Source organism: Monodelphis domestica, chromosome 8 (genome assembly GCF_027887165.1).
Source record: "Monodelphis domestica isolate mMonDom1 chromosome 8, mMonDom1.pri, whole genome shotgun sequence".
In the NCBI taxonomy this organism is placed as follows: domain Eukaryota; kingdom Metazoa; phylum Chordata; class Mammalia; order Didelphimorphia; family Didelphidae; genus Monodelphis; species Monodelphis domestica.
The window spans coordinates 181,180,041-181,205,996 of NC_077234.1; the positions used below are offsets into that span (position 1 = coordinate 181,180,041).

The 25,956-nt window shown below is 40.7% G+C and overlaps 1 protein-coding gene across 3 annotated transcripts in view; it reads right to left on the minus strand.

The window, feature by feature from the left end:
• RAB20 (RAB20, member RAS oncogene family) overlaps window positions 1-11,005 on the minus strand; it is a 117,460-nt gene extending 106,455 nt beyond the window's left edge. Inside the window, exon 1 of one of the 3 annotated variants that reach the window (XR_008914123.1) lies at window positions 10,712-11,005. The gene's annotated coding sequence lies outside the window, so the exon portion shown is untranslated. The remainder of the gene's footprint in view (window positions 1-10,711) is intronic. The other 2 variants (XR_471333.3, XM_056807938.1) reach the window with 2 other exon arrangements.
• Window positions 11,006-25,956: the final 14,951 nt, after the last annotated feature.

Below are 25,956 nucleotides of genomic sequence, written 5' to 3' on the forward strand. Positions count from 1 at the left end.
AGCTGTGACCCTGGGCAAGTCACTTGACCCCCATTGCCCAGCCCTTACTGCTCTTCTGCCTTGGAACCAATACACAGTATTGATTCCAAGATGGAAGTAAGAGTTAAAAAAAAAAGAAAAGAAAGAAAACGACTCTAGGCAGGTAATAAATGAGTCTGTCTTAGGGTGGTACCAGTGGGAATAGAGAGGAGGGATTAATATAAGAGCTGTTGCAGAGACAGAATCAATAGGATTCACTAACCAAATATGATAGGAGATGACAACTATAATATCATGTATGATCCCCAAGTCTAAGTTTAACCATTTCTCCAACAAATCCTTATGAAGTGTCAAAAAGAGTTTGAACCCAGATCATTCAAAATTCAGATCAGTTTTTATTTTCCAGTGCAATATGTCTCCAGATATGTCAGTTCTTACTGTTTCTTCCTCCTTAAATTACCTTGTATTAACTTATCTTTATACACACTGAGGGCAACTAGGTAGCATAGTGAATAGAGGTCTTAGAATCAGGAAGACCCATCTTTGAGAGTTCAAATCCAGCCTCAGACAACTTACTAGCTCGGGGACCCTAGGCAAGTCACTTAAAGCTGTTTGCCTCAGTTTCATCTTCTGTTAAAATGAGCTGCAGAAGGAAATGACAAATCACTCCAGTATCTTTGCCATGAAAACCCAAAATCGTGTCCGAAGGAGTAGGACCTGAATGGACAACAACATGCACATTGAATTCCCCTCTAATGGAATATAATTTCTTGAAGTTACAAACTCTTTCATTTTTGACTTCACTTCCTCAATGCTCAGCATATTTTCTATCATATAAGTGTTTAATAAATTTTTTTTTAAAATGTTGAATTTCTACAGTCTTGGGTATCACAATTCTGAGACCAAGATCATGAATTTGATCCCTGTTGAAGTCATTTAACCTTGAACAGAAAACTAAAATTTCTCTCCATCCATATAACCATATAACCAGAAACCAGAATCACAAAAGTGATTGGAGAAAATGTTAATGACTTAACCCAGAATCACCACTATTCAAAGAGATTAGGATACCTCATTTTCACCTGACTGACAATACCCTGGAAACAAATCCTCTTGGTGATATCCTTCTATCCCCTAGGTCTTAAGGAATAGGCTAAACCTTAACTAAAAGCTCTGAGCATTGGAGCTGTTGCTCAGTTTCCTAGTCCAGATCTGGAGACTGTAGAGAGATTATTCAGCTGACTGACTGCTTCTAGGCTAGTACAGGGTCAGAAGGTCCTAAATTAAATGATATATTACACCCTTACCTTTCAACTTATTTAAAAGAGGGGAAGAGATGTACATAAAATAAAGAGAAAGATGAAAGAAGGAGGTCATCATATTCTAGACTCAGTTTCCCTAGTAGTCTCAGAAAGAGTTTTAGAAGTTTTCTACTAGAGCAGTGATAGTGAACCTTTTAGAGATGGAGTGCTGGGCCCTACCCCCACCCCCCACCAAGTGCCATGCCCCCCCCACATGCTGGGTATGCCCTAACTCCCCTTACCCCACACCGAGGAAGCACTTCCATTGGGTTGCTGGACAGAGGGATAGGGGAAGTGAGGAATGTCCTCAGCAAGTGGAGAGAGGGGGAGGGGAGTGGTCCAAGCACTCTGCTCCCCTCCAGCTGCCTGTGAGCCACCCACCTTATCCCTATGCACTCCCATTGGGTTGCTAGGTGGAGGGGTGGGGGATATGAAAAGATGTCATCATGCATGGTGGACAGGGGGAAGGTAGCAGCTTCATCTGAGTCTCTCTGCCTTCCTAATACTTTGGGGGGGGGGGGCCGAGAGCAGCCCTGTGCCCACAGAGAGTGCTCTTTGTGCCATCTTTGGCATCCATGCCATAGGTTTGCCTTCACTATACTAGACTATGGAGAATTGCATGAAACTCCAGGGTAAATTCAAGGCCAGTGGCTTACAAAGCATCACTCTCCAAAGAAAACAAGTTTTTAGTGAGCTTATCTAAGATAACTCTAATTGTAAGGCTAATAGTTAAGCTCTATTCATTGGCCTTTTTCAATTTCACTATTGAAATATGCTGAAGGAAGAAATTTGCATAAAAATCAATCATAATGTTATTGCTTTGGAAAATAGAGTCAGATAGCATTAAGATCAATTTTACTTCCAGAAAATCTTGCTTTCTCTAATTCCAAAGGACTAGGGAGATTGGTTATATCCCTTAAGGACAGGGAAAACAAAGCATTTGTCTTTTAAATTTCATTTCATAGTCTCTTTGTGAATCCTTAAAGATCTTTCTTCCAGATGCTTTCCAAGGCTACACCTTGTCTTCAACAAATAGGCAAGAACACCCTATTATTGATACAAGACATTATCGATGATACATTACAGAAAGCTACTCCAATAGAAATATAGTTTCTATTATATACAGCTTGCTTTTCTTTTGACATATGTAATGATTCATTCTGTTTCTTTCAGAGTCATCCTGCTTGTCTGATACATTTTTGTTATACTCATGTTCTTTCCAAAGATCTCTTAAATTTCCAAGGATCTTTTAAAAGTTTGCCTCAGTGAACATCCTTTCTTTCTTTCTTTCTTTCTTTCTTTCTTTCTTTCTTTCTTTCTTTCTTTCTTTCTTTCTTTCTTTCTTTCTTTCTTTCTTTCTTTCTTTCTTTCTTTCTTTCTTTCTTTCTTTTTCTTTCTTCCTTCCTTCCTTCCTTCCTTCCTTCCTTCCTTCCTTCCTTCCTTCCTTCCTTCCTTCCTTTCTTCCTTCCTTCCTTTCTTTCTTCCTTCCTTCCTTCCTTCCTTCCTTCCTTCCTTCCTTCCTTCCTTCCTTCCTTCCTTTCTTTCTTTCTTTCTTTCTTTCTTTCTTTCTTTCTTTCTTTCTTTCTTTCTTTCTTTCTTTCTTTCTTTCTTTCTTTCTTTCTTTCTTTCTTTCTTTCTTTCTTTCTTTCTTTCTTTCTTTCTTTCTTTCTTTCTTTCTTCCTTCCTTCTTTCCTTTCTTTCTTTCTTTCTTTCTTTTTCTTCTTCCTCTTCCTCCCCTACCCACTTTATTGTCCAGTTCTGTCCCATTGGAACAAATAAACAGAATTAACCAAAGCAAATCCTACATTTACCATGTCTAAAAATATGTCTTACTTGTTGTCTTTAGTCCATTGCCTCTCTGTCAAGAGGTGGGTAGTGTGCTTCCTCTTCCATCCAGTCATGCTTGGTCATTGTAGTGATCAGACTTCTCAAGTCTTTCAAAATTGTTTTTCTTTATAATATTATTATTATATAAATCATTCTCTTGCCTCTGCTCATTTCACTGTGCATCAGTTCATATAAGTCTTCCTAATTTAGTTTGAAATTGTTTCTTTTGTCATTTCTTAAGTCACAATAACATTCCATTATATTTGTGTACCATAATTTGCTCCAAATGAAGGAAACCACTTTAATATCCAGCTCTTTGCCTCTACAAAAAAAACAAAAACAAAAACAAAAAAAAACCCTGCTAATGCAATGACCCAGGGCAATCCAGAGAAACTTATGAGAAAGAATGCTATCCACATCCAGAGAAAGAACTGTGGGAGCAGAAACATAGAAGAAAAACATGATTGATCACATAGCTTAATAGGGATATGATTAGGGTTTTGATGTTAAAGGATCACTCTACTGCAAATATGAATAACATGGAAATCACATTTTACATTTTTCAACGTGAGTCGTCTTAGAGATCCATCTTATTTGCAAACATTCCAGTCCTGCCTGAACGACAAGCTGTCTGCCAAGGGACCACTCACTGGAAGCTCAACCGAGAAATGGAACCAGTTCAGAGACGCAGTGAATGAAACATCAAAGGCAGTCCTAGGCCCCAAACAACGCAACCACCAGGACTGGTTCAACGAGAACAACACTGCTTTTGAAGACCTATTGAGCAAAAAGAACAAAGCCTTTATGGAGTGGCAAAATAACCCAAACTCTACTCCTAAAAAGGACAGATTCAAGTCTCTCCAAGCCACGGCGCAGCGTGAGATCAGGAAGATGCAAGACCGATGGTGGGAAAAAAAGGCAGAAGAAATCCAGCATTGTGCTGATACGAAAAACTACAAACAATTTTTCAGTGCCTTCAAGACTGTCTATGGGCCATTAAAACCCACCACCACTCCCTTGCTATCCTCTGACAGTGACACTCTCATAAAAGATAAAAAAGGCATCAGCAACAGGTGGAAAGAACACTTCAGTCAGCTTCTCAACCAACCCTCTTCAGTCAACCAAAGTGCCCTTCACCAGATCCCCCCAAACCACACCATTGAACAACTTGACGTCCCTCCTTCAATAGAGGAAGTCCAAAAAGCCATTCAACAAATGAGTGCAGGCAAAGCACCCGGTAAAGACAGGATCCCAACCGAGGTGTACAAGGCCTTAAATGGAAAGGCTCTCCAGGCATTCCACATAGTGCTGACCCGCATATGGGAAGAGGAAGACATGCCCCCAGAACTCAGAGATGCCTCCATTGTAGACCTATACAAGAACAAAGGCTCACAAGCAACCTGTGACAACTACAGAAGCATCTCACTATTCTCCACTGCTGGAAAGATCCTCGCCTGTGTTATACTCAACAGACTCCTGTCATCTGTTTCAGAGCAGAACCTGCCTGAATCACAATGTGGCTTCCGACCAGATCGCAGCACCATTGACATGGTCTTCACGGTGAGGCAAATGCAGGAAAAATGCCTTGAGCAGAACCTAAGTCTCTACATTGTCTTCATAGACCTGACAAAGGCGTTTGACACAGTGAACAGGGACGCATTGTGGGTGATCCTCAGCAAGCTCGGTTGCCCAGCAAAATTTGTCAAACTGATCCAGCTCTTTCATGTCGACATGGCTGGGGAATTCCTATCTGGTGGAGAGACTTCTGATCGCTTCAACATCTCCAATGGTGTGAAACAAGGCTGTGTCCTTGCTCCGGTACTATTCAACCTATCCTTCACCCAAGTATTATGACATGCTGTGATGGATCTAGACCTGGGCGTCTACATCAAATACCGACTGGATGGCTCACTATTTGACCTTCTCCGCCTGACTGCAAAAACAAAGACAACAGAGAGACTCATCCTGGAAGCTCTCTTTGCAGATGACTGTGCTCTCATGGCCCACCAAGAAAATCATCTCCAAACCATTGTGGACAGGTTCTCCACCGCAACAAAACTGTTTGGCCTGACTATCAGCCTCAGCAAAACAGAGGAGCTGTTCCAACCTGCACCAGGGAGGCCAACTGACCAGCCGTGCATTACAATCAACAGCACACAGCTTTCTGACGTCAACACTTTCAAGTACCTGGGCAGCACCATCGCCAACGACGGGTCCCTAGACCACGAGATCAATGCCAGGATCCAAAAGGCCAGCCAGGCACTCGGGCAGCTGCGCTGCAAAGTCCTCCAACACAGCAGTGTAAGCACTGCGACGAAGCTCCAAGTGTACAACGCAGTGGTCCTCAGCTCGCTCCTGTACGGTGTGAGACATGGACACTGTACCGGAAGCACATGAAACAGCTGGAGCAATTCCACCAATGCTCCCTCCAGTCAATCATGAGGATCCGATGGCAGGACCAAATCACCAACCAGGAAGTCCTCGACAGAGCCAACTCCACCAGCATCGAAGTCCTGGTCCTCAGAACCCAGCTACGATGGTCTGGACACATCATCCGCATGGACCCACAGCGAATACCGAGACAGGTATTCTATGGTGAACTGTCAGCTGGACTCAGGAAACAAGGCCGACCAAAGAAAAGATTCAAGGATCAGCTAAAGTCCAACTTGAAGTGGGCTGGCATGACACCAAAGCAACTAGAACTCGCTGCCTCTGACAGAAGCAGCTGGCGAACCCACAATAACCATGGCGCCACCACCTTTGAAGATGAGCGACGTCGATGTCTTGCCGCTGCGCGTGAACGCCGACATCAGGTCACAACCGCACCTCCCGTAACAACTGGCGTCCCAGGCCCATGTGCCACAAACTCTGCGCCTCAGCCTTTGCACTCCAAAGCCACATGAGGGTACACCGTAGATGAAACTGCACAAAGACAAGAGTCATTCTCGGTCACCGAGAGACTACCACTATGACTATATGGAAATAGGTTTTGAACAATGAGAAGGGAGGGAAAAATCATGAATCATGTAACCATGGACAAATATTCTAAATAAAAAAATAATAATAACAATACCTGCTGTAAACATTTTTGTATATATGTCTTTGTCTTCTTTGTTTATGTTAAATTTGAGTATTTTTCCAAGGTTACATGATTCATGTTCTCTCCCTCCCCACTTCCCTCCTCCCTTCCAGAGCTGACAATCAATTCCACTGGGTTATACATGTGCTATCACTTGATATCTATTTCCATATTTATTCATTTTTGTAATAGAGTAGTCTTTTAAAACCAAAACCTCAAATCCTATATTCATATAAACAAGAGATAAATCTTGAGTTTTTCTTCTCCATTTCTACTCCCACAGTTCTTTCTCTCAATGTGGATAGCATTCTTTCTCATAAGTATCTTGGAATTGTCCTGGTGTCCTTGTCTTCTATTGATCTTTTCAAATATATTTTATTTTTTTTCCAAATTATGTCTAAATACAATTTTAATAGATTTTTTGAGTTCCAAATCCTCTCCCTCCCCCTCCTCCTCTTCCTTGAGAAGGCAAGCAATTTGATATAGGTTAAACTTTTATAGTCAGGTAAAATATATTTCCATATTAGTCATGCCATAAAAGAAAACACACACCAAAAAACAAACAAACAAGAAAAATAAAGAAAGTAAAAGTAAGCTATGATCTTCATTCAGATTTTATCAGTTTTTTCTCTGGAGGTCGCTGTAGCTTTTTTCATCAAAAGTTCTTCACAATTATCTTGGATAATTAATTGCTGAGAATAACTGAACTATTCAGTTTGTCATCAGTGCAATATTGCTGTTCCCATATACAATGTTCTCCTGGTTCTACTCACTTCATTCTGCATCAGCTCCTCTAAGTCTTTCCAGACTTTTCTAAGAGCATCTTGCTTGTTACTTCTTATAGCACAGTAGTATTTGTTAATTTGGATATTTAAAATACAAAATCGACATAACTGTGGACATGTAAAATATAAGCCTATAGAATGTGATTGTCAGGAAGGCTCCACATCCCTGCTAGGTTCTACCTCTACAGAGGTCCATGGCCTTCTGTTCCAGAACTCCTGGAAGCCCTGAAAAGAACAGTTGAACCTGTTCTAGACAATGCCCAACCAGATATCCTGACCAGATATGCTAAGATGCCTGATCCAGATTGCTGTCTCCACTGGTTTTCCCAGTAATCTTGTCTGTAGGATCCTGATAAGTCTCAAGTTGCCCCAAGATGTCTATTCCCCATAAAAGAAAGTGCTCTCTTAACCCAAAGCAGGCCTCTGTCCTTTAGCAAGGTCTTCCCTTCCCCAGGGACCCTACAGGGCCACAGCTTGCTTGGGAGTCACTTGGCCTCTTCTTTTTTCCTACTTTGCTATCTTAAATAAAGGCTTGGTTTGCTGGGACATTCCTAGTAAAGACTCAGTGCACTGTGACTTGAATGGGTTCCACCACAATGTGTTTAGCCATCCTCCAAATAACATGCCTCCTCTCAATTTCCAATTCTTGTCTTTGATCTAGTAAATAAAAAGCTCAGTAGAGGTTTTGCTGGGTCAAAAAGTATATGCAAATCAGTGACATAGTCCCAAATTGATTTCCAGAATGGCTGAATCAATCTAGGTGTAAAAAATGAAAGTTTCATGCCTCAGGACATCAATTATCCACTCATGCTATGGAAAAACATCCTATAGAGGGATGGCTTTGGAGTTAGAAAGAGTTGGGCTCAAGCCTTGATTTCTACATGCTAGCTGTGTGATTATGGGCAAATCACTTAAACTCTCAATGTCTTGAACAACTCTAAGACTATAAATTGCAGCCCCTTTTCTGTATTTGGGGAAGGCGTTTCTGCACCAGATGTCTACATCAGTGAAGTCATAGGGTCAGATTTAGAGCTGCAAGGTACCCTGGAAATCATCCCATCCAACCCCCTTATTTTACAGGCGAGGAAACTAAAAACCAGGGACTGATTGCCCAAGGTCACACAGGCAGCAAATGCCAGATCTGAGATTTGCATCCAGGTTGTCTGACTTCACATCTATTGTTCTTTCTTTTGCAACATGCTGTGTCCTTTTGGTTATGACTTGAAAAAAAGCCATACTTTCATCCTGACACACTGACTGCTGGGTGAGGAAAAACCACAAATGATCCCAAAGTGAGCTGACTAGTGTTTGATCAATGCAAATCTTCCTAAGAAATATATCTGAGGGTTCACTCTTGTGAGAGAAAAACAGAACGACCAAACCTCTTATGATAGAGCAATCAATGGACCTCTGCACAGCTGGAACATCCTGAAATAGACTTTGAGACCATGCAGTATCTGAAGCTAAACCAAGATGAAGAATATCTACATGTGAGCAGAACCTGAAGACTTACAAAGAGCTTTTCAATGGTATCTCATTCACCCACCATCATGCTTATTGACTTGATCATTTTAAGGTGCCTCAATTTCCTCATCTACAAAAGAAGACAACAGAGAAGGCGACAACAGAGAAGATCATGTCTGAGATTCCCTAAAGCTCTAAATCTATGATCCTGTATTTAAATGGCTGATGAAAGTGTTGCTACAATCCCTATTTTGCAGGTGAAGTTAAGGGAAGTTAAGGGGCTTGCTCAGGGTCACACAGTTGGCAAATGTCCGAGAAAGGATTCAAATTCAGGTCTTTTTGACTTCAAGCCCAATACTCAATCCATTGCCACACAGCTAAAATAGGCGGTGTCCTATGTTATCTGATTGTAGGGTCTCTGTAAAGTCGACCCCCAAAACGATTCCCCATCCTTTTAGGGAGTTTTCCTGGCAAAGATCCTAGAGTGGCTTGCCATTTCCTTCTACAGCTCATTTTACAGATGAAGAAACTGAGGCAAACAGGAATAAATAAGTTGCCCAAGATCACACAGCTATTATGTATGAGGTCAGATTTGAACTGAGGGAGATAAGTCTTCCTGACTCCAGACCTGGCGTTGTCCACCATGCCACATAGCTGCCCCATTCTCTCTTTCAAATAAAAACCTCCTTTGTTAAGCAGTGAAGCAAAACTAAGTATAATAGCTACCAGACCGAGAATCTACACAGCATTACATATTAATAGTCCTTCAGGGAATGCACGTCGCATCGTCTCTTCTCACCTAGTGTAGACACACCTGCTCGAGAATCTGCCCTACAGCACATCTAAGGAGCATGAGAAGTTGGGGGGATTAGGACAGCCAGTGGCTCATTGTGCAAAGTGAGGGAATCACATTGACTCATGCTGTAACTCAATTCTGGAGCTGGCTCAGCCCCTTTCTATTCAGTTATGAGTCTAGTCCAGTTTCCATCTTGCGTTTATTCAGTTGTGGGAATTGGGAGAAAACCTTATTGCATTGTTTGACCGCAGCCCTGTGTGGCTGGGAAACTGGACTACTTGTAGCTGCTGTTGGAGCCCATTAACCAACGACCTGTTTATGCCGCCACCAGATCCCAAGACTGATGCCTGGAGTTTTCTCCTGATTGTACAGCTCAAGCAGTCTACATGTCTTATCTGAAAACTGGCCCTGCACTGAGCAGTCACTTAGTGCCTCCATATTCCTTTGATTGTTGAAGACTGGGAAAGGCTTCTTGCAGAAGGCGGGGATCTTTGCTAAGCTTAAGGGTGGAGAGAAGAGGAGAGAGAAGGTTCCCGGCATGGGGACAGCCAGTGCAGAGTGAGGAGACTGCTCTTGTAAAGGAGGAGCTAGAGCAAGGAGATCAGTGAGGGCACATCTGTCCGTTATTGCAGAGACTGGGAGCAGTGGGACACCTTTTTATGTCCTGAATTCAAGAATTCCAGGGTCACTCTCTCCTTCCCAGCTTGGAAGTCCCTAATCTTTTATCCAATTAGAAATCAGATGATCTAATGTATTATTTACAAATTAATTGTTGACAGAAATGAATTGGTCTTATCTGATTCCTTGTAAAACAGTTATCAGATAAGACCAATTAAAAATAAAAATCTGTTCTCCTGTATTCAGGGTCTAGCCTTAAGCTTAGGAAGGGGCCCAGTCCCGGTTTGTTAGGCAGTTGGCATGTCATAGGCTCCAAAGTTCAAACTTTTGCTTCTTAGTCATTTTCTCTTTCTCATTTACACAAGTAGCCATCCTGCCTTTCTTTGAAGAGGGGCTCCCTAAGTAGGCTCTTCATTATTGGAAAGCTTTCATTATAACGAATTTTTCCTTAAACCAAACTGAAATTTACTTCTCTGCAACGTTCCCCATAGTTCCTAGATCTACCCTTTGGATCCAAGCAGAACCAATCTCATTTCCCTTCCGTGTGACAGTCCTTCAAATATCTGAACACAGTTCAGGATCCCAGGATCCTAGATTTAGTGTGTAAAGAAGGCTCCGAGGTAGAAGGAGTCTCAGAGAGCATGATCTAGTCTGATTACCCCCCTTTTGTAGTGTTATTTGGGTATTTTAGGAAAAGGGGGAAATAGGAGGGTTGAACACAAGGGAAATTACATATAAATTAAATGGAATTTATTACCAGAGAAGGGACGAATGGGGGAAGGAAAATGGGAGAGGGTGGTATCTAATATTTTACCCACTAATTAACCCCACTATCTAATTAATGTCCTAACTAAATACATACATTCCTAAGGGTAAGTCCAACAGAGAACCAGAATCTCACAAACAGAGAGTCCTTGGTGAATGAGGTACAGGAGTCCAGATGATGTCCTCAGATGTCCCAGCAAGGTAGAGAGCTTTTCTTGAGTCAGGCTGTCCACCAGGAAGACTGGAGACATTCTCTCACCACAGCCAGGACATCCTTAGAGGCCAGCTGTTTGATGGACGGATGTCCAGGATGTCTCAGCCACACACCTTTCTCCTTCACCTTGCAGCTCCAAAGTGGCAGTTGGTAATCTGTTCCTAGGAGTTCTGACTCAACCAAGCACAGGAAGGTTCTGAGTCTCAAGCTCTGTCAGTCATTCTCTTGCAATCTTTGCCTCTCATTGCTACAGTAGGTTACCCTTTTATAGGTGAGGAAAGACAGTAAAATTGTCAGGTCATGTCAAGTCAACAAGCCTTTCTTAATCACCTCCTCTGCCCCTCCTCTTGAGGACCTCTCAGTCCAGTGGGGGAGACAATAGGCAATTGATTCTATACAAGTGAGAGATGTGTAAATTAGAAGTAATCTTAGAGAAAAGGCACTAAAATTAAGGGGAACTGAGAAAGGCTTCTTGCAGAAGGTAGGACATTAGCTGAGACTTGAACAAAGTCAGAAGGAAGAGAAAGTTCTCTGAACCAGGGACAGCCAACAAAAGTCAGGGGAAAGAGTGTTGCATAGGAGGAACCACAGCAGGAAGATTTAATTGGATGGAAATTTGTCCAACTATCAGAGAGTAGGACACAAGTAGTAAGCGGCCAAGGAAGGATTCAAACCCAAGTCCTCTGACTCCAAATCTTTGTACCAAACTGCCTCACTCCTTCATCTGATCCTTGTATAGAATAATCCTTGACTATCCGGATGCTTTCCTCTGGACACTCTGAAGTTTATCAGTGTTCTTCCTAAAATGCAATGCTCGTTGGCTTTAGTTTCTGGCTCTGTTCTTATTTATCTATTTAATTCTAAATTAAATTCTAAATTAAATAAATTCTAAATTCTAAATTAAATAAATCTATTTAATTCTAAAATAGGAAAGAGCACCGGAATCCAAAGCAGATCTGAATTTGGTCACTGCTGCTAACTAGTTATGTGACCTTGGATAAGTCATCCAACCCCTTTGAACCTGAGTGTCCTCAACTGTAAAATGAAAATGGCAATGCTTGTTCTACTTGTCTCATCAATTATAGTGAGGAGCACAGAAGATAATGTCCAACAGAGTTCTTAGAAACCTTGAACTGTCCTGTACCTGTAAGCTATTGTTAGGAAGATCAAACTGGATAAGTAATCAGGGATCCCCTTTGCTAATGTTCAATAAATATGAAATAAAATGGTACTATAGCTAAATATGATTAACAAAAACGTTAAGAAAAGGAGACTTCCAGGAGTTGATGAAAAGTGAAGCAAGCAGAGTCAGTAAAGTCTATGGTGACTACGACACTGTCAAAGAAACTCTTCTGTTCAATGTAATACCCATCTAGGACTCCAGGGAACTTCCCATCCCTTAGCAGAAAGGTCATTGGATGGGTGAAGAATGAAACATACATTTAGGGGTCGCTAGGGGGCTCAGTGGATAGAGAGCCAGACCTGGAGAGGGGAATTCCTAGGTTCTAATCTGGCCTCAGACACTTCTATCTCTGCGACCCTGGGCAAGCCACTTAACATCAATTGGCTAGCTCTTGCCGTTCTTCTGTCTTAGAATAATAAGAGAGAAGGCAACAGTTTTAAAGGAAGAAAGAAAAGAAAGTTATGCATTGATAGGGATGGCCAACATGTGGATTTGTTTGGCTTGACTCTGTTTATGTGATGAGAGATTTTTGTTTTGCTTTGTTTTGGGTGGAATAAGGGGGAAAGGGGAGAAAGTGTAATTAGAGTGAGTCAGGACTTTTAAAAAAGAATGATAACATCAAAGAAAAAAATTAAATATATGTATAGAACAGAACAGAAGGAGGCTCAGAGAGAAACACAGACATTGTGGCAACTTTAGAACAAAAGTAATGAATATATTCTATGCTAAAAACGCAAGCTGTAAATTCTCTTGTCTTCTTATTTGTGCATGGAAATGCTTATTTTGTTAATATTTGTCATACTCAAAATAGCAAAAGGATGAAAAAATATACTTAAAAAAATACAATTTAGTATTACCAAAGGAAAACCTTTTTTTTCCTCCAAGTATATAAAGCTATTTAGTGGATAAGAAGAATATCTTAGAGACTATGGTCAAAAAATAAATGGAAAGTGGATTTTAAATAGAGGTAGAACTTAAGTGAAGAGAAAAAGGTATAATAGGTTGTGGTAAGAAACAAAATAAAAAATGCATTTTGCATCAAAATATTAGCATTCTTTTCATGAGAAAGACCAGGAAAAAATTTCAAAACACTTTTTTGGTAATGTTCAAAATCAGTGCATTAGATAATTGAACTATATATAAGCGATACAATGCCTTACTCATAGTAGGTATTTTTATTTTTAAATCCTTACCTTCTGTCTTAGAATCAATACTAAGTATTGGTTCCAAGGCAGAGAATGATAGGGGATAGGCAATGGGGGTTCAGTGATTTGCCCAAGGTCATATACTAAGAAGTATCTGTGGCCAGATTTGAACCTAAGTCCTTCCAACTCTAGGCTTGGTTCACACTCCACTGAGCCATCTAGCTACCTGGGTTTGGAGGTGGCAGTGGGGTAACAACTCTGAGTTCTCTTTCCTATGGCAGGTAAGACAGAGAAGGCTTTCAGGGTAGAAAGACTTGCCAAATTTGGAGTGAGAAATGTGGGTTTAAATATTGGCTCTAATATTTATTACTTGTAGGTCCTTGAGTAGTCTATAACCAATATAAAACTCAGGGCTTGCACAAGTTGACATCAAAGGTCCCTATGAACTCTAAATCAGTGAATTCCAAGGAGCCACTTAGTCTCAAGTCACTATATAAGCCCCTTGGGGAAAATGGGACTTGTTAGAGGGGGAAATACTCTGGACTAGTCCTATTAAGTAATCTGTGTGAAAATTAATCATTTGAAATATATAAAATCTCCAACTTTAAAAATGTGTATTTTTGTTGTTGTATATAATAAATCTCTACTATATTTCTTGCTTTGTTAGCTTGGTGTTTGCAAGGAAACTGAGGACACTTAGATGGGGAGCTAAAATAAGTCAAATTCAGATGTTCTCACATTTATTATGGGGACAGTAAAATATAACAATGATGATGGTGATAACTAGTGTCTATCTAGTGCTTTAGGGTTAGCAAACTGCTTTATAAATGTTATCTCATTTTATACTTACAACAACCCTGGGGGTTAGGGGCTGTTTTATAGATGAAGAAACTGAGGTTCACAGAAAGTGTCTCAGACAGGATTCAAACTCAGGTTGTTGGTGAGTTGAGAATTTATTATGAAGAAGGGGCCCACCAACACACAAATAAGCAGGAGGGTCCTTGAAGGGTCAGTAGTTCCCAGACCACTGGTCCTATGTCTTGCCTTGTCTCTACAACCATCACCAGGGAAGCAGCTCTTGTAGAGAAGGGGCCAACCATCCCTACCAACTCCTGACCCACCAGGGAGCCAAACTGAAGTATATAAAAATTAAATTAGTCTCTAGTAATAAAAGTATTATGTTTTATTAGGTTTATTAAAGATTATTAGAAATCAAGGATACAAAATAATAAAACCATGTGCCTAGGGCTGATAAGCCCATTCACAGCTTATTCACTACATCTTGCAGTGATCGAGTAGAGGAAGAGGACGAGGTAGGCGTTACAGCCAGTTTAAATACCAATTGTGATCTTGTCCAGGTGGAGACTCAGGTGAGATTATAGGGAATTCTAGGAAATATCAAGGACTTCTGGGGATTGAAATCTGGGGTTCAAATCTCCATTTTTACAAGTAGCAAGGACTCTCTGGGGGACAGAGGAGGTACAGTACCCCAGGTAAGTCAAACAACAGACACCCCCTTAACTACTATTTCCCCTTACACTCTGATAGGGACAGTCGAGGACCCTGACTCCAATAGGTTTTGGAAAAGCAAAGGGTCAAGTCATTGTCCACAGCCATCATCATCCTGAGAAGCAACCCCAGTGGAGATGCAGCCAGAAAACAGCTCCTGCAGGAGTGATGGCCACAGCTACTGAAGACCCAGAAAAGACAGTTCTTGACACCAAAGTCCTTAGCAGTGGCAGATGCTCGATATCAGAAATTGATATGATTTTATCAGGGAAAACAACATTAAAGAAGAGGCTTTGCCATCTGCTGAGCTATCTTACTTTTCTGTTTGTATCCTGAATACTTAGCACAATGCTTTGTATATAGTCAATACTTAATAAATGTGTTTTTCATTCATTTATTCATTCATGCATTCCTGACTCCAAGTCCCCAACTATCCACTGCACTATTAAATGTTACTTTTGCTCAGTCTTCCTTTTTCAAAGAAGACCAATAAACCAAGAAATGATGTCTTGATTTAGACATGAATTGGATTTAAATGAGGCATTTGCACAAAGTCATCAGCCTCAGTCTCTCTTCCAGTCATTGAAGTCCAGTGGCAAGACAAAAGTCAAAGCAACTGCAGCACCTATGTGACTCAGTGGATTGAGAACCGGGCATCCAGGTCCCTAGTTCAGATACTTCCTAGCTGTGTGACTCCAGGCAAGTCATTTAACCCCAACTGCCTAGCCCTTGCCACTTTTTTGAGTCTAAAATGGAAGGTAAGAGTTTAAGGACAGCTGGCAATGTCTCAGAATGCAGTGGATGATCTTGGCATCTTTGATGTCTGAAGAAGCTCTAAGAGCTCCATTGCACCTGCATCAGCCACCTTCATGGCTTTTGTAATGAATTATAGAGTTCTATAGAGAAGAATAATCTTCAGAATTAATTCTGGATCTGTTTATTTCAGAGTTCTGGCTCTGGATTACAGGTTACACTTGGATTATAGAAAGAAGAGAAAGATCCAAGGTGACTTTGCCTGGACATAATAGGTCTAGATGGTCCTTGCTTCAGACTAGGACAGGAATCCCATTTTGCCACTACGTCCCAGTCTTGCGTTTTCCCATTTGTATACATTTCCATAACAAAGCAGAATTTTAAGCACTTTCCTCAAGGCAAATCTTGAGCATTCTCCAGAAATCTCAGCTTGACTGATTAATTTCCAAGCCTCTTCTCTGATATGCCAGGCCATTAGAGACAGACCCCTGCAGCTGCTTAAAAGAACAAAGCTGAATCCCATCAAGTTTCTGGAGTGAATCCCATCTAGTGCCTCTTTGCTAGGATGCCAGTCACTGCAATGCAGCAGAAAGAGACAAAAGAATAGAAGTATAGTTGACATGTTGCCCGTAGCATGTTGGGATAGCTCCTGAGGTCACCTTTTTTCCCCCTACTGATAACAATCTTTTATTTGTGTAAAAAAAAACAACTTTTTTTTATAAATTCTTTTATGTGGTTCTCTGTAAATCTCAAGCTGTTTTTATCTCAAAGGGCTCAAATGATTTACCTAAACTCACCATCATCTCTTTATTCAAAAAACACTTTTCACTTTCTCTTTGTAGCATCACAGGAAGTGATGCCTGATTGTGTCATAGAAGCCTGTGCTGGAATCAGAGAGTAGAAAGAGGCATAGATTTGGAAGCAAAGACCTTGGATTCAAATTTCTTTTGCCTCTTATTATCTATGAGACCCTGGACAAGTCATTGGGCCTTGATTTCCTCAATTGTAAAACTAGAATGGGACTAGATGTAGACAGTTTCTACAATCCCTTACAACTATGTAACTCACAAAACAACCAATTCTGGGTTAAATCCTTACCTCTCAGCCAGCATACAGAACTTGGACCTGGATTTGAGGTGATTTCAAAAGGACATTTCACTGGGCACTAACTACGAAACTCTGATCTGATCCCAAAAGTCTCTTATGTCAACCATTCTACTTGAGCAAAGTTTTCATTTCCATAGTGCGCCATCTTGAAAAGTTCACCAGCTGTTTGGGTTTTGTGTAAGCATTTATGGTGGCCAATTCATCTCTCTTCTCCTTCTGCTTTTCACTCTTTATTGGTTGCAGTCCTTATAGTGGCAAGGGAATGAAAGGCAGTTCCCTGAATGAGTTTTCTCCATCTTTAGTTACGCTGAAGAGTGTCTAGGAGAGCCTTGTGTTCTTGACATACAGGGTTCAGTTGAAGAAAGTAGGCATATTTAGCCTGGAGCAAAGAATAAGAAAATAAAAAAGGTGGGGGAGGAAGGGAAGAGACATAATAGCTATGTTCCAGCTATTGAATAGCTGTTTATCATATGGAGAAGGGATTAGACTTATTTTGTTTGGTCCCAGAGAGCAAAACCAGTAAGAGTTGGAAGGAAGCGGTAAAGAGAAAAACTTCCTAATGGTTAGAATTGTCTGAGTGGATAGAGCACCAGGCCTGCAGTCAGGAAGACCTGATTTTGACTCTGGCCTCAGACATTTAGTAGCAAGTCACTTAACCTTGTTTGCCTCAGTTTTTTAATCTATAAAATGAATTGGAGAAATAACTGGCAAACTACTCTAGTCAATCTGCCCAGAAAACTTGGATACAACTGAAAAAATGATTGAACAACAAAAGTGAAATGACTTGTCTTGAGAGGTGGTGGCTTCCCCCTCCTTGGAGGTCTTCAAGAAGGAGCTGGATGACCATTTGGGGGTATATTATAGTGGAGAATGCTTTGATTGTGGGTTAGATTAGATGGCTACTAAAGTCCCTTCCAACCCTCAAATCCTTTGATTCTATGAATCCAACTTCAGATCGTGCTGAGTATGTGATCCTAATAATTGATTTGGCCTCTCTGGGACTCAGTTTTCTCATCTGTAAAAAAGAGGGAGTACTAGTCATAGTGACCTCTGAGGTTTCTTCTGGCTCTAAATCTATTATCCTAATAATCCTTTATAGGCCTCCATCTACTCTCTGCCTAGTTCAAGTTCATAGAATTTGGAATGGACCTTAGAGATCATCAAATCCTAATAGTCTCTATCAAATTTCTAATAGCCTCTAACTGAAATTTAGCATTTCCTTCAATTATGACTTTAAAAACAAAAGTAAATGAAAAATCTTTATTCAGAGAGGGGTCCCGAAGCTTCACCAGACTGCCAAAGGAGATCTATGACCCACAAAAATACTAAGAAAGCCCTGCTCTAGGCTCTCCATCCCTTTTCCCAATGAGGAAATTAAGATGTAGAAATATTAGGTGACTTACTGAGATTCGTTTTTAATTTATTGAATTATTTCTATTCCCGAGTTCTGAATTGAGACTTAGACTTGTCCCTCATTCTTTTGATCCCAGGGAATTTGGAGAATGCCCCATCTTAGAGAATCCCCTATTATTGGCATATGGAAGAGAGAGACTATGGATTCCTCTTGTCCTGTACATAAGAACTATTTTAAGTTGGGAGAATCTTTAGAATGCAGATCCAAATCCTTGAATCTCTTATAAAGAAACATTAGAGGAGGATATTCCTGACCCCGGACAGAACTCAATGTCTCCCTCTACACCTAGGGATATGGGATCAAGTATGTAACCCAAGGAATGGGAAGGGAATTGAGAGTTTTCATGGACTACCTCCGCATTGGCTATTCACCAATTGGAGATGTCTTGGGATGTCCAAGGGAAAGGCTGAATCCTGAGCTCTCAAAATTGCATTTATGGATCCTGGTGAGGAGACTTTCTACCTTTTGACTGAGGATCATAGACCATTAATTTACTGGTCAGTGTTAGCCTGATAAATAAAAATATTTTCTTACCTGGACGCCAGTCTCCTGAAATATTTTTATTGTCGCATTACCTTACACAAGCGGTAAGTGATAAATTGGATTTCAAACTCATATCCACTGGTTCTAAATACACTTTTCTTTCTTTAAGTCCCAACAGAATCCCACCTTCTGCAGGATGCCTTTCCAGATCTCCCTTAATTCTTTCCTGTATTGCTTATCGCCAGTCTAAATTATCTATAGCATGTAGTCTCCTCCATTTAGATTCCCTAAGAGCAGGGACTATCTTTTGCTTTTCTTTGCATCTCAAAGCACTTACCATAGTACCTGGCACACAGTAGGCACTTTCAAAATGTTTTTCTCCTGACTAACTTTCCACTACTCCTTACTACCTCTTTGGGCTTTCTTCTAATATCAGTGTGTTCATCTAGTTCTTTTCTCAGGAGAATATGGGTACACTGTGGATAGAGCCCTGGGCTTGGAATCAGAGAGTCTCATCTTCATGAGTTCAAATCCAGCCTCAGACACTTACTAGTTGGGTGACCTGTTTGCCTCCATTTCCTCATCTGTAAAATAAAAAGGAAATGCTAAACCACTCCAGTAACTTTGCCAAGAAAACCTCAAATGGAGTCATGAAGACTCAGACATGACTGAAAAATGATTTGGCAACAATGGATTTCTTTTCTCTCTGCTAAAAGCTACTCACCAATATCATTTCTTCAATCCTCACTAAGAGACTTGGCAAACTAGGGTGCAGAGTGTGGTGGGGAAAGGCCAGAGAAAGGAATGATTGCTTATTAACCGGAAGGGCCAATGTGACATGGAATAATTAAGCAATTCACTTCATGTTAAAAAGTCAGTTAACATTTGAGTTCAGGTCTAATGATGCTTAAGTGTTCAGACAACGGAGAGACCACAGGCCTTTTCTCAGAAGATGGCTATTGATCATATATAATGATCATATATAATAATAATATATAATAAAATAAAATATAATCATATATCAAATATAATAATATAAATAATATAATTGATCATAATACTATGAAGCACTTGATCACATTTTAGATGTCAGAAAATCTGAATTCAAATCCTGTTTCTACTCCTGATTCTGTGACTTTGAGCGGGTTTCTCAGCCTCTCTGGGACCAGTTGAGGGCAGCTGGGTGGCTCAGTGGATAGAGATCCAGGCCTGGACACAGGAAGTCCAGGGTTTAAAAGTGACCGCAGTCAAGTCCTAGCTGTGTGGCCCTGGGCAAGATACTTCACCTCAGCTGCCTAGTCCTTGCTGCTCCTTTGCCTTATCATTAATTCTAAGACAGAAAGTGAGGGTTTTGTGTTTTTTTTTTTAAGAAAAAGAAAATGAGGTGGTTGGACTAGGTGACCTTTTGGGTGTCTTTTAGCTCAAAGTCTTGCTTACTATATATTTTTGTTCTAGACCTGTGATTTAATTGGTAGAGAAAATTTGTTGTAAGGAAACACTCTCAATCCATGTAACTCTATACTAACCTACAACTTGGGCAGCTAGGTACCACAGTGGAGAGTGTCGGGTTTGCAGTCAAAAAGACTCATCTTCATGAGTTCAAATCTGGCCTTGGGCACTTCATCATTGAGTTACCCTAGGCAAGTCACTTTTCTCTGCCTCAGTTTCCTTATTGGTAAAATGAGCCAGAGAAAGAAATGGCAAACAACTCCAGTATTTTTGCCAGTAAAACCCCAAATGGGGTCATGAAGAGTGGGGCACAATTAAAGCCACAAAAACTTTTACAATTTACAGTCAGTTTTTTGGGAGTTACTGAGAGTTTAAGTGATTTTTCAGCATGTGTCAGAAGCAGGACTTGAACTCAGGTGGTAAAATGAGGAAGGTAAATTAAGATCTATCCCAACTCTAAATCTATGATTAGAATAATGATAGCTAACATCTATATAGCACTTGCTATGTGCCAGACACTGTGCTAAGAGCTTTACAAAGCACTTAAGATTATAATGTAACCAGAAAATCATTCATGAATAACTTAATCAATGCATAGAGTGTGATTTTAAAACATATATAACAGTGTGATTTCATAGAAAGAATTTAGTCCCAGGCCAAGGCTTGTGTGTCCATGTAACCTGATTAAGAATGTTGTCCCAGAAAAATACCCGAATGATAACTTGCTAAAATAGTCACAAGTGTGTTATCGTATTAACCATAAGTGAATTACTCGGTTGATTACAAAGTGTGCTCTGGACAAGCCAGCTCAGCCTGGAAGCAGGAGGTCACTGAGAGGCCACAGAGCTCTGGATGTCATTCCGGAAACCTGAGCTCTGGACGTCCATCCGGAGTGAACGGAAATAGGGGACTTCCTGCAGCGGGGGAGAAACAGGAAACGATCAAAGTGGGGATGTTTGACAAAACGGGATCTTGGGCTTTGAACTGGGAGCAAACCTGTAGATTCTGGCTGTCACAATAAAACCAGATCTGTACCCAGATGGGTCTTTTTAGAACACTCCTCTGAAAATTCAAGTGTACTGCCCTCCGACACCTTAGCCCTCTATTCTCTAGCTTGCAAGCGTCCATCCAAAGCCTCCCAATAAGCCACAAGACAACTCTCAGGGTTATGCTGAAGCCAGGCAGAACTATTCTTCCCAGTTAATTGAATCATTTAGGAAATCAGCAAACGCTCCAGAAGAGGGCTTGATTTCTGTTGGGTTTATTGTCTAGGTTTTTTAAATGATGAAAAATGTTGATCAGGCAGATGAAACTTAAAAGTGTGTCCTGGTTGCATTTCCCCACCCAATCCGCCAGAGAGCTGGTTGCTAACTATTTACAAACACACTGGGCAGCTAGATGGGTAGAGCTAGTTGTTAAATATTTACAAGCACACTGTCTACTGCCAGTGGACAGAGAGTCAGGCCCAGAGATGGGAGGTCCTGGGTTCAAATCTGACCTCAGATACTTCCTAACTGTGTGACCCTGAGCCAGTCACTTAACCCCATTGCCTAGCCTTACCTCTCTTCTGCCTTGGAGCCAATACAAGAAAGAAGATAAGGGTTTTTTAAAATGTACAAGCACACCCCTAACTCTGCACCCACCACTCTATTTCATGCTTTCAATCCTCCAGGAGTCTTTTATCTTGGCTGTCTCCATGAGCACCTATTATAAATATCCCGATGCTACACAAACAACTGAATCATGGCGGTTAAGTTGAGAGACTCAATCATGGTCAGAGAGAGCCCTTGAAGAGCTGTCAGAAGCCGAGGAAAGGTAGATCTGTGCATCCTTGTTCCGGCTGCTGAGCACAGCTCATTTTGATTCATTGGCTTGGCATTTTCAACTGAAGGTGAGAACAAGACAGTTGTAAACCCTCCAAAATTTCTTCTAAAACATTCATTCGTGATTGAAGTCCAGATTGTTCTTCAGCATTTTCTCTTCTAATTATTCTTCACTTCTACTAATTTCTCCCACAGGGAGGAGAGCAATCAACGGAGCTTCTTCCTATTTGTCAGATATCATACACAGTACCAAAAGGAAGCAAGAGGCTCTCCCGATCTATAAAATTATACCAATATCCCTTCCTTCTTCTCTCCAACTGTGAGTTTTAATGAATCTAGATATAGTAATGAATCCAGATAGGGCCCTGAACTTTTAATAGGGTTTACCATGATCATCTCCTGCATACAGAATTTAGTCTGTTTGTCCTGTCTTCTCATCTGCTGCCATATCTACTATGGAAACAATTTTCCCCCCTAAAATCACCATCTCTGCTATGAGTAAGAAATAGAAATTCTCAAAAAAAAGCCCAAAATGCTTCATTGACTCTCCACAACATCCTGAATTGAATTTAAACCCCTTTTCCCATTTTCAAGGAAATCTGCTATTCTGCGAAAAAAAAAGGGGGGGGTCTCAGATTCATGCCCAGCTCTTTAAATGTTTCATCTGTTACCCTTTTCCCTTAGAAAAGAAGACCTGCAGCCATGCTCATTAGATGGGAGAAACCAATGGCAAGGCATAAAACTCAACTGGGACAAGAGGGAAGCCAAATATAGTAGAAACAGTGAAGTGGGCCCCAGAGAGGAGAGCCCACACTCATATTTATTGGCAGCCCACAAGCCCACATGTCTCTCTGGGGTAAAACTCCAATTATGTTCCACAGGAATCCTGAAAACATAAAGGATCAGTCTCACAGCTCACACCTTCCTCCTCAACCACCTTGTATTTATTTTCTTTCTATTTATTCTGCGTATACCTCTATAGAACTCACCTCCTCTATTGGACCAGTTCCTTGAGATGAGAGATTGTTTCATCCTTTGTCTCTTTCACCCTAGGTGCTCCCATAATGCCTTGTACATTAGGTAGAATGTTAAAAAATCTTTGTTGGTAGATTTGTTGATTTGAACCAGACCAGGGATTTCCATGGTGTAGAGAACTATTGCTAAAACAAGCAAACAAACAAAAATCTCTCCGTTCAGATCTGCAGCAACTCTAAAATGTAAAATCTTAGAGAATGATTTGGAGGTGCAAAGAGGTTATAGCAAAGGTCCCCTAAGGTCCAATACTGGTATATGCCAGAGATTGGACTTGAATCCAGACCATCCTGACTCTCAGACTGACTCTCCTTCCACCAGGGCAGGCTATCTTGGCACCTGTCAAATGTTTTCTTAATTGAATGAGATGCTTCAATTTCATTCAACTAAATCTTCTGGGGTGCAGAGGGTTAAATCGCCAAAGATCTTAGACCTACGGGATAGCAAATGTTGAATGATGAGATGTGTAGTCTTCCATTCATTTGCCTGTTTATGGTGTTTTAACTTAAAATTAGGTTGCACTCCTGTCACCTCCCACAAAATCCTATTCTGATTTTTCATGACCTGAAGGGCAACATCTATGGCCTCTTGATTCTGGTAGGCCCCATCAAGTTGTGATGGGAAAAACACTCTAAAGTTTGGAACAGGGTCTGGCCCCAAGAACAGAAGGTCCAAAACTCCATTCTTGACCAGAGGTAGGAAAGTCTTTATTTGAACAAGAAGAAGTTTAGGGCAATGAAATAGCCTCAGAGCTAGTGGAGTAGCCCAATGGGTGGATCAGAGTTTGCATATTTATTGAACAGTTCCCACTTTGGTGCTGTGGGGTATTCCAGGTCTTTCTGCCAGTGGAGGAGAAGCCTCACTATCTCCCCAGAATGCCCTTATCTTGGTTTGAACCATAGGGAGGGTACAGTGCAGTATAAGACCAGAATAACTAACGTAAACACAGAACAGAACAGTCAGTACAAGTGATTAATAATAATACACAATAATACAAGACTGACATAAATACAGAACAGAACAATGCAAGACTATTAGAACTGATTAATAATATACAATGGTGAAATGCTCAGCAATACAGATTTTGTAGTTTATGGCTCACTAGTGCTAGCTGGTGAAAAATACAAGATTTCAGAGCTTCTATCACTGCCCATCTCCATCAAAGTTAGGAAGGCTTTCAGAGTAGCCTTTTGTCCAAACACTGTCTGTTGTGTATTAAGGGAATTATTTGAATGGTAAATGATAACTAAAGATCAGTGCTGTTAATCTTCTTCCTTCCTCCCTTCACCCTCCCTTCTTCCTTCTCCCTCCTGTTGTTCTTCCATTTATCTCTTAAATCAACTCAGGGTGAGTTTTATGATGTCTCAAATAAAATACTCTTTCTCTTCTCTAAATTAAGTAAAGGGGTTTATTGGGGAAGAGGGAAAGAGGGTTTGGGATTTCCCTAATACTAAAATGAATCATAGGTTGAAGGATGGTGGAATATAGCTCAATTTGGGAAAAGGGGCTGACAGGTCTGGAAGTTCAGTCCCTGAGTCACAGCAGAGAAATCAGAGAGAGCTGGATTTTGTCCTTCTTTCTTCTGTCCCCAAGCCAAGAGACCCTTCTCCTTTCTTTCTTCAAGGCTAAAGACAGTTCTGAATTTTCTGTCTTCAAAGCCCAAAGAGACAACAGACTTCCTTCTGTCTCTCAACCCAAGAGTTCAGACTTCAGTTGGTCTGCTCCCCTTTCTCCAGCTGCTTCTCCTGGTCACATTCCAAATCAGAATGTTCTCCAGCTATTCCAGCCTTGTTGCAGGCTTTTCCAATTCTCTCTTCCACAGTTGCTCATAAACATGTCCACGGAGACTTAGCTAGGTGGTACAGAGGAAAGAGTGCTGGACTTAGAGTCAGGAAAATTCATCTTCCTGGGTTCATATCTGGCCTCAGACACTAGCTGTGTGTGACCCTAGGCAAATCACCCTGTTTGCCTCAGTTTCCTCACCTGTAAAATGAACTAAAGAAGGATAGCAAATGACTCAACTGTCATTGTCAGGAAAAATCCCAAATGGGATCACAAAGAGTTGGAAATGACTGAACAATAAACAACATAAAGACCATCAAGCTGTCACTGGACAGTAGGTCCCCATAGATGAAAACCCAGCTTCATGAAGTATTGGAGAATCCCAGCCCTGAGGATGTCAGTAGTAACCCTAAAAAAGTTAGTGTCCCACTAGTAAATATTAAGCTAAAGTGAGAAACAAAAATCCCAGGAAGAAAAAAGTTGATTTTGAGTGGTAGTTGTATTCCTTTCTAATGAGACATTTTATGTCATCATAATAACTCAACTTCCTTCAAAATTCAGTTGAAAACTTTCTGGGTTGTCCTTCCTCTCCCTCCCTTCTCTCAGGGATTACCTTCCATCTATTCTGTATATATTCTGAATGTACATAGCTACTTATATATTGTGTCCCCCACTGGAATGTGAGGTCTTTGGGTTCTAGGATGGTTTTTTTCCCTTTCTTCGTATCTCCAGAACCTGGCACATAATAAATGTGCCTAACACAATGGCCAATTTAATAAATGCTTGGATTTTTTTGTTGGTTGGTTGATTTAAAAAAAATAATTCTTATTATAAATTTAAACACAAAAAAGGTACTATCCATCTTCTCAACTCTGTCCCACATCCTATCTTTGTTTCCCTTTTGAATTTAATATATTACAATAGGTTATTCTATAGGTATTTGTTCAGCCTTCATTTACCCCTTGTAGATGAGTTGGACCTCTGTCTTTCTAATTTAATTCACTCAGTTCTCCTTGTAAAAAAAATCAAGATCTTGATGGGGCACCTGTTTCTTCTTCTCCTATTAGAATGTTAGAACTGTGTCATCATGTAGACTCTTCCAATTGCTGAAATAAATTACATTTCTAGGTTTTTCTTGACTCTTGTGTTTGTATTCCAAAGTTCTTATTCAGCTCTGGTCTTTTTGTCAAAAATCCTCAAAGAAAAAGCCAAATTAAAAAAAATCCTCAAAGGTCATTTATTCTAATGTAAGCTATCAGAGTTCCAGGAAATCAAGTCCAGGCCCACTTAGGAGTGAAGTCCTGAGTGACCAGCTTGACCCAGCATAGTCATGTATCAAAGGCAGCCAAGAGGGAGTGACAGTGACTCATCCATCAGTTCTGCTGGATTTGGAAATATGTTTGGTGAAGCAAAGGCTTTGTAAAAATTGCTTTAAAGTTGAGCTTTCT